The sequence below is a fragment of the Apteryx mantelli genome, chromosome 5 (assembly GCF_036417845.1).
Source record: "Apteryx mantelli isolate bAptMan1 chromosome 5, bAptMan1.hap1, whole genome shotgun sequence".
Classification (NCBI taxonomy): domain Eukaryota; kingdom Metazoa; phylum Chordata; class Aves; order Apterygiformes; family Apterygidae; genus Apteryx; species Apteryx mantelli.
Genome location: NC_089982.1, coordinates 25,445,736 through 25,455,059, shown reverse-complemented (window position 1 = coordinate 25,455,059; position 9,324 = coordinate 25,445,736).

The window sequence follows — 9,324 nt, the reverse complement described above, 5'->3', positions numbered from 1 at the left end:
CCGTTTCCATGCCCCCAGTAGTTTAAGCTAATCTAAACTGGTGCTGCCATAGTTGTGCCCTGCCCACTTCCTCAGGCCCCATGTTCCCACCCCTCCCATGTGCTGGCACCGATGCTCTCCCAGCTGGTCAGCGAACTGATTCAGGGACCTAAGCTGGCAGAGTCCAGCCATGCAACTATGGCTTGGTGCCTGGAATAACTCAGCAGGGCATCTGGTGAGGGCTGCTGCTGGTGGAGGGAAGGGCTGGAAACATGCGCAGGGTGAGAAGAAATCTTGTTGGAGGGGAGACGGGACTCAAGCTGGGCTGTCCTGGATTGGCATCTGCTGTCATGAACTGCACCTGGCAGTGCAGAGAGTTGTGAGAGCCTCACCAATATTAGCAAATATGTTCTTCAAATTTCCTTCTGCAGGAACAGGCCCAAATTAAGGAATTTACAAGATGTTGCATGTGAAGTCAAAGATGATGCTTGAAATCGGGTTGCATGAATCCCATGCAAGTGCCTTAATCATAACATTTCCTCTTCCTCCTTTACCTGCTTTTGAAGGAGACTAGGGCAGAATTCAGATTCAGAGAAACTACCTAAAATTAAACCAAATGTACATGAAGTCTTTTGGTCTGCCTGATTAAATACAGTCAGTCCAGTTATATCAAGTTATTTGTATGATCTGTTGTTCTACCAGTTACAGACTTTGGCTGTATGTACTGTGTTTGCCTCCTTGCTGGAGTGGAGTAGTATAGTCTTTTGGAATATGATCACATTTTTCCCAAATAACACAATGTTATGGTAGTAATGTTCATGCAGTAATTTTGGATTTAGGTCATTAAGTGCTTGGCAAAAGCAAGAAGCTATATTATATGTTTGGATTTTGTTTTCTTCTCTTTCCCGTGATTCATTTTCAGCATTTTGCAGTTTTGTGTTCCATCAGGTTCTTACAAGATTCATTATCAGGGAGTGTCAATGTGTAGTTGGTCATCCTTGATTAATATGGTCATCTGCACACACTACAGGCTTAGCCTGACCACTGCTTGGAAATATCCTGTGACCATAGAAAGTCCATTTCTGTAGCAAGTTAGGATTTGCCCAGGTAAAATCAATTACAGTATAATTGCTGGTAAGCACCTATGAAAACAGCTGCATAGGATCAGATCAGAGATCTACCTAGGGGTAGCTGTGCCTTCCTTGTCTGTATGCTCATTGACTTCTCCAAAGGTTGGCAATAGATTTAGGAAGCAAGACTTTCCCCAACAAAGGCTGTGCTGATTCTTCTACAGTGTATTACGTTTGTATTGTCACTCCTGGTATGCTTTATTCTGGTTTTACCACTTTGCTCAGTGTGGATGTCAGAACTACTGTTCTGTAGCTTCAGACCAGTGGACCCCTCTACAATCCTTCCTAAGATGCCACATTTGCTGCGTTCTACTGCTCTGGTACGAAGGCAGTTTTAAGTAATAGATTAGACAATTATATTTAATATTTCAGCTGTTTCATACTTTGAGTTCATTTAGAAGTCTTGGGCTTGTTTTGTAGATTTTGGTGTATATTCCTGCTGAATATACATGAAATATGTCCTCCAGTGTGTGCCTTGTAAGGAAGGCCCCTGCTGTGTTGCCTTTGCCAGAGGCAGTGATGATGGTTGGTGCATGAAGCTATTCCTGCAAAGGTTGGAAGTTATCACAAACATGACACTTATGGCTTAAATTGAATAATCTAAATTACTGCCAGATATTATGAATAGTAACTCTGAACAGGAGTTGTGTTTAAGGCTGAATATAGTATCCGTCATCTAAAAACAAATACTAAAATGCAAATGGTGCAGAAGCAGTTAAATTCCATTTTGAAGTAATTAGAGAAAAAACAAGTATGACCACCCATGCTTTCTCTAAGAAGTCTAATTAAAATGGAAAGAAGTTTACTGACTTATGTTTTCCAGTATTTGGTATATAACTTCCCATTAAAAATAGAAAATACGGAATTTCTAGTACAGTGCAAAGGTAAGATAAATTTAAACTACAAATGCTTATTATTCTTTTCTGGCAGTAGTTAATCGCTGGTGGGATTATTTTTTCCTCTCTACAGCTTTTCTGGTTGCATTCATGAAAATTCTTGTTCAGTTCATTTCTGGCACATTTCTGAACTCTTGAAAAGTCCTATCAATTTCTTTGTAAGATCAGGAGCAAATTGTCACATGAGTAGTAGAATCATATCTCCTACTTATAAAGAGTCTATTTTAAAGAAAACTTCAAGAAATCAAATCTTGTGTTCACCTAAGACCCCTCCTGTCTCTGCCCTTCCCTCCTTCCCTTTCTCCTTTCCTATCTGTCTCACACACATAAAGTGCTCTGAGAGATAGTATTTTCCTGCTAGAAATATATTTTACCTACTTTTTTTCATCACAAATGGTTAATCTTAGCACTATTGCATACACCTTATAGGACAAAAATTTGTGGAACTTACTAGCTTATTTAGTTATTTTTTTCCTCTATTTTTTGCTGAAGCATATAAAAATACTATTTTATTTTATTTGGATTCATGATAAATGCTCATTAAACTAAAATGAGCTGCTTATTTTCTTGTTAGGTAATCCAGCCATTTAAAAAAATTTTCTTGTTGAGATCTTTAAAAGTAAAAATAAAATAAAGACTTGTGCTGACTCGTAAGAGTTAATTTTAAGAATTAAACATGATTTTGTGGGCATATATCACTGGATCACCCAATTTGGTGTTGTTTGTATCAGTGTTTCTTTATCCAATTGCTACCATATGACACCTCGAATTGCTGCTGGCATTCATTTATTCAGAAATCCATCTTGAAAGCAGTAATTTATGAAGAGGCAATATTATGAGTGAAAAGCCTAACCAATTATACTTTTTCTTTCCTCTTTTCAGGTTTAGCATACAATACATTTACAAATCATAGATCAGCAAAGGTTGTCCAATGTATTGGTGAGTGAGTCATTACAATGAAGAGTGCGGATAATAGCTTTTGTGCTCTGTATAGCTATTTTTGGCATCCTTTAGAAATGCAGCTTGATAGCATTCAAAGCTGGTATTTTCTTCTCCTTCCCCCAGGCCTTCAAAGAGGAATGGGCTGGTGGGAATGGTGAGGACCAGAGATATGGTGCAAATTTGTTTTTACTGCTCTTTTGTTGGAGAGTGACAGAATATGGAGAAATGAGGTTGGATCCGTCCTTAACTAAGATGCTGGTTTCTCTGCTGAAGCTATTAACAGAGCTGCTGACTTTGAGGATGATTTTGTTGTGTCAGAAGTATAATAAAATGCTACAGAAACGGGACCTTTTTAGAGCTCAGTGCATTTCCTTTCTTCCATTTCCCCGCTGTGAGCATAGCTATACATTTGTCTGCCTTTTAAAGGAATGAATTGCTATTGAGGTAAAATCCCTGCTCCACTGTTGGGCCAGGCAGCACGGTCAGGTTCTTATCTTCCTCTGTTTGCCATTCAGGCGAGCTGAGGTGGCTGGTGCAGAACGGGCCACTGCTGGATTATGCTCATCACAAAGAGGAACTTTCTTTGCTGAAATAAATCTTGTCTGTGTCTTGCAAGCTTTAAATCAAAAAACCTTCAAAAAGAATGTGTCAAAATCATGTTATTGTCGAAAAGAATCCGGAGCCTGGAAGAGGAATGTGAAGTGTGACTGAACAAGGCACTTTATAGCTGATCTGCCCATCTAACGCCTGCGGTTTGTTCCTACTGGTGCCACCTTTCTGACTCATGACTGGAAGGCTCCATCTTCTTGGCTCAGTGAAGCTTTTAATCCCATGTTTCTTTTCATCCCTGTTCAGCAAAGTATCTGTGCAAATGGTGAAACCTCACGAAGGAGTCTGTGGGCTAATCATCTCCGTGTTGCTAGGGGTGCTGCAAGCCTTCTAGTCACAACCAGTAAATAGTAATCCAGCGTCCATGTTCCCAAGAGCAGTCAGTGCCTTGAAAGCAAGCAAGGCTGAGCCGGTGCCTGCTGGAGTGAGTGCGTGGTTCCTGCATTCAGGGGCACATCTGGTGGGACTGAGCGAGGGCTGTCACATGGATCGGTTCTCTCTGAGCAGTTTCCAGTTCTCTAAATATTCTAAAAAACGCAGCCACCAGGATATTCTGCACGGTCCCTGTTTAGTCACACGTGTTAACGAAGGTGGTGTTCATGTCTCACTGCGTTCAGCGCTCGGGGTCTTCCCCCTCTCAGCGGTTCCTGGCCGGCAGGGAGGATGCCTGTGGTGTTGCCCTTTTTGGCCTGCAAGAATTCCCTCCCTGCCAGGGAGCAAACTGCCCTCCTTCAAAAAGCAACCAAAGCACAAAACTCTTCGGGGTTGCTATTTCAGGGATTTTCCCTGCTAAGCAGGAAAAAGGAGCCGATTGGAAAGACCTGCGCCTAGTCTTCTAGTGTGCGTAGTTGGAGCACCGGTTTCTTTGCATGCAGGTGTCTGAGCGAGCTCGCATGCTGCTTTCCCAAACGGGCTGGGGGTGTGTGTGTGTCCGTGTGTGTCCGTGTGTGTGTCCGTGTGTCCTGCAGACGGCGCCGGAGCCCTTCGCCTTGCGAGCAGCGGGTGGTGCTGTTGTTTAAGTGAGCTCACCCAGGCAGCCCGTGTGCTCACGGCTATTTCAGTCTCTCTCAAATTACTTCCTTCATGTCTTGCTATCTCTTTCAAGTTGCTTTCTCTGGAACGTGCTGCCTTTAACTATGACAGTCTGCTTTTTAAAAGGTTCACGACTGTTACTAATTATCATTCTAAATTAACATGGCTTTCTCAACGTGAAACATGGGTCAGACATGCCATTCAAGCTTTTTGTTGTTATAACGTTTTCAGAATCCCATAATGTAATTTTGTGTTCAGTATAAAATGAGAGAACACTAATGTGTGGGGAATAATGAACAACAGATATTGTTATGAATAGAAACTAATTTATGCACATGATATTTCTTACACACATTGTGTGTAAAAAGGCATTGAATGTTTACCTTCTGCAAGCTGAACATATGCAATATGCACTGTTGCTCCCCAGTCACAGCCATGAGAAGTCAGAAAATATTTTTTTTGTTAAAGTCTTGTACATATACCTTTTGAGTTGAGAGTGGAACATATTTTGCTATTCAGTAGTATTCTCTGTGCAGAAATTTCTAACTTTCAGTTGCCAAATTACTAGTAAGTTTTTATAAGTCTGTGACTTAATTTCATACCTTTTCAAGCACTATCTAGAGAAATTGAAAGGCCTTGGGCCTTTTAGAATGTTACTCTGTAACTAGCAGGAAAAAACTCACTACTCTCAGGGAGTGGAAATGAGTGGGAAGATGGGTTTTTGAATTTCAACCAGTTGTGGTAACAGAGATAGCAATTGTACAATGTGATGTCAAACTCTCAGTGCAGGAGAGAGGAAGGATGCTGCAAGGCAGTCTAATCTAGTTTGCTATTATAAGAAGGCTTTGGTCATTTTCTACTTATTGGCTTCTATTGTCAGAGGAATTTTATGCCTGATTTTCTTCTGTCGGATCCAACACCTACTTAAAATCCACAGCCCAGCATACCTTCTGGAGAGTTTATTTTGATGCACAGAGAAACAACATGTGTTTCCTACCAGACAGAACAGTAAAATAAATGGCCTCACTTTTTTCTGCAGTTTCTCAGTGATGCTTAGATTCAACAGGTTAAATACTGTGATGTTATGGATATGTATAAGTTTCAGCCCAGGTCCATAAATATAATTTTTGGCATATATCTTCCTCTGATTTCAATGGGAAATAGGCTCCTAAATCCTCCTGTGGATCTGGGCCTTTGTGTCTAGTGCCTGTGTGCTAGTATAATTGCATTGGCAGAGTAGTCTAGTATTTTAACTTTTCAGCTACTTCTATGCTTATTTTCAATAGGTAAACAGTATCATACCACAAGAGGTCCAATTTTTGGTCCTCCTTTTATACAGCTCTATGAATTGTGTCATAACATTGAGGCAATCTGAAGAAAGAAAAAAAAGTCAGCCTGGGTAGCTGATTATTTCCACGTACCTTGCAGTAAATGTCCTTTCCTCTCAACCTTCCTGTTCTCAAATCATCTTTCAAACTAGCAGCAGTGACAGGCTACAGGCCACATGTAACGAAGCCTAAAAGGCACAATAGTATCTCTGAAATCTAGTGAAAATGTCATTAGAAGTCTTGTGCTGTATTAGTTACCAAGTATTCATTCCATATTATACTCTTTCACACTGACTGCTTTTCTTTGTATACTGAAAATCAGTGAAGTTGCTCCACAGATGTCTCTAATGCTTCATTAAATAAGTTTTACCTTTTTATCTGTGTTCACCCTTCTGGCATTTTGTACTTAATCTCAAAGAGCAGTGCTCTGATGACAAAGATGGATGGAAGAAATTAAGAAGTTATAGATCCTGATTAATGCTGGCACCACAAAGTGCATATGAATATTAAAAAAAAGAGCAGTGCATTAAGTTTTGGAGTGATTTGGCAATGGCAGCTTAGGAGTAGAGCTGATTTCACAATGTTGCCATGCACCGTTGTTAACCAATACACTCAGTAAACAAATGGAAGAGTTTTGTCACAGTTTACGTGCTTTTTTTTTTTTTTTTTTTTTTACCATCACAATAACATTTTGTAAGTTATATGCAAACCTGTATGTGAGCTTTACTTGAAATGATCTCTCTCAGGCACTTCTTCACTAGACACAACCAAAGGTTTCTTGAGCAGTGATACAGGCATAGTTAATGTGATTTGCGAAGAAGAGAATAATGAGGCTGGTTTTTTTGTTTGTTTTTTTTTCCTCCTGCTTTAAGTTAAGACTTAGGTAATCTAACTTGCTGCATACTGAAGAGCATATGCAGTGCAATGCAGGAACAATCCAGGGAAAAGGCAGAGAAGAGGAGGATTTTTTAGAAGGGAAAATGTGTCTGCACAAATTTGCTTCTGAATTCATACCTTTTTTTTCAGGGCTTCTCTTTGTGTTTCTCTCCTACTGGGTTTTCCCAAGATACCACCCTGTTCCCATTCTTTGCATCACCCTTCCCTGTTCCTATGCCTTCCACCACAACTGAGATTTCCTTTTCTCCTTCCCTCTTTCTGATGGGTGACTGCATCTTTTTCATTCCCACTAGGAAGGGTCGCTTACACTCCTGCTTCCACCACCTTCACTAAGGCTGTCCCTCTCTTTATTCTGGAATTTGGACTCCTTTGTCTCTCTCTTTTGCAGTGTGAAGGACAACAATAAAAATCCAGTGGAGGACCATCTTCTGCAGTGCAAGGGTGGTGGCACTTATGTGGATGTGTAATTCTCACATAAGCAGCTACAATTTTAATAGAATTATAGAACCAACTGTTTGGACACTGGCTCTTAACCTTCCATCCATCTTTACCCAAGCTATATTTTAAAACTGAATGCAGTGTTGTAGTTACCTTACTGTTGAAAAAACACACTAATTATAGTCTCGCTATAAGTTTTTTCAAAGCTATACTGAACTGAAGAAGATACCTAATATGGCTGTGTTCTCTAACTGTGATTTCCTTTCTGGGTACAGCAGAAAATCTTGGTACTGAAGGAGCTTTGTTTTTAGCAGATTTCTGCCAGTGGGTAATTTCAGAAGCAACTGATGAGAAAGAGGTATTCCTACCAGTGTACTTTAATCCAGGGTGTGCACCTCTCTGGAGCAATGTCAAAAACTCATGGACGCTGAAGATCTGATACCAACAGAAACAGGTTTGGCTTTTTGTTTTTCCTGTTAACACTTTTCAAAATGCCCACAACTCTCAGTGCAGGACAGTGCACTTGCCTAGGATCTGTCAGGGTCTAGCCTGCAACAACCACACCAGGATATAAATAAACAGACTAAATTCTACTTACAACCTCTACAGGGAACAGCAGAACTTATTTTCGGCCAGGCACGTGCTAAAAGCCATAACTGTTCCTCTGCAATTGCATTGCCTTCTTTTTCTACAGGCTGCTTGCTCAAGGAAATATTTTCTTTTGAAGGCCTCACAGCTGAACAGATTGTTTTTTGAACTTCCCTTTTCAAGTCTGTCAGCTCAGCTCCCTCAGTAACAGCAAGGAAAAGGCTAAATAATCAACAGCATAGAGCTTTCAAAGCCCCCTGACACAAGGGACTTGTTATTTTTAAAATGAGAACATTAAACTGGTAGATGTGAGACTTGTAGTGTAAGAGGAGTAACATTTATGTAGGCAGAAATGTCTTCTTTCAGCATTAGTTGGTTTGGCTTAGGGTGTTTGTCATAGCAGCCATTGCTGATAACTCCTAAAATTATTGCTGCAGCAGACTGGTTTAATACAATCAAGGCTGTACTTAACTATATCAATGTGTGCCTTTTTTTTTTTAACGTGATAACCACTAATTTGAACATACAGTCTATATTTTCAGTCTGAAATAATAACTGCTTAGAAATGACAAAAAGACATCAATTGTATTATAGAGCCTGAAATCTCTCTGCTGAACTGGAGTTACTGTCAGTGGCTGTCCTCCAGTTATAGTGTTTTGCTCCCTAAAATTGTATTTTTGCTACACAAAACCTGCCCCCTAGAACAATGGGTTTTGTTAGATGACATGATCAAGCTAGACAGATCTCTATTTCCCTGCTGAGGTTCTGCAGAGTGGGACTCCCTGCGTATCTCGTGATAGGCATTTTGAAGGTGATGGCTTTCCCACCACCAGGGACCTTTCCAAAGTGCAGGATCTGTTACAGTTTCCCACAGTCTCAGTGGCTAGTAACTGCCCGGAAGGAAACGAGAGGAAGGGATTTCCTGCCTGGGCGTGTTGGGCCAATGACTCCTGGCATGGGCTCACATCGGAGGAAAATGCACATGCTTCTGTTATTTTCCCTGAATTTCTGAGAATCTTGTTTATGCTGATTGCAGCACTTTTGCAGATACCGTACTTAACTGTCTGGCTCGTGGTCCTGTGGATTTAAGCACCTAAGACGAACATTGGAGGAGCTGGATGTAATTTAGGCTTTACGACACCTGGTTATGGAGTCCCACATCGGAAGGAGTAGAGTTAGATTGGAACATGCATTAAAGGAGTGGGACAAAAGCAGGCTGAACTTTGGTCAGAGCCATGTGGTACAGAGGCTATGAGGACTCCAAGGCTGAATGCAACTGTAATAGACTGGCAAGCATCCACAGAGAGAACCTTTCTGGGGTATAATTGTTACATTTACATGTTTTGAAAAGGGCTGGATGTTCTTTTCTATCAGAGCTGTAAGCTCTGCATTGTAAGCTACATTCCCTGAAGTACATTTGTAGCTGGCTTTCAGAGCAGTGGTGGCAGAGACAAGCTTGGAAACAGGTGGCTTGCTAATTTGCTG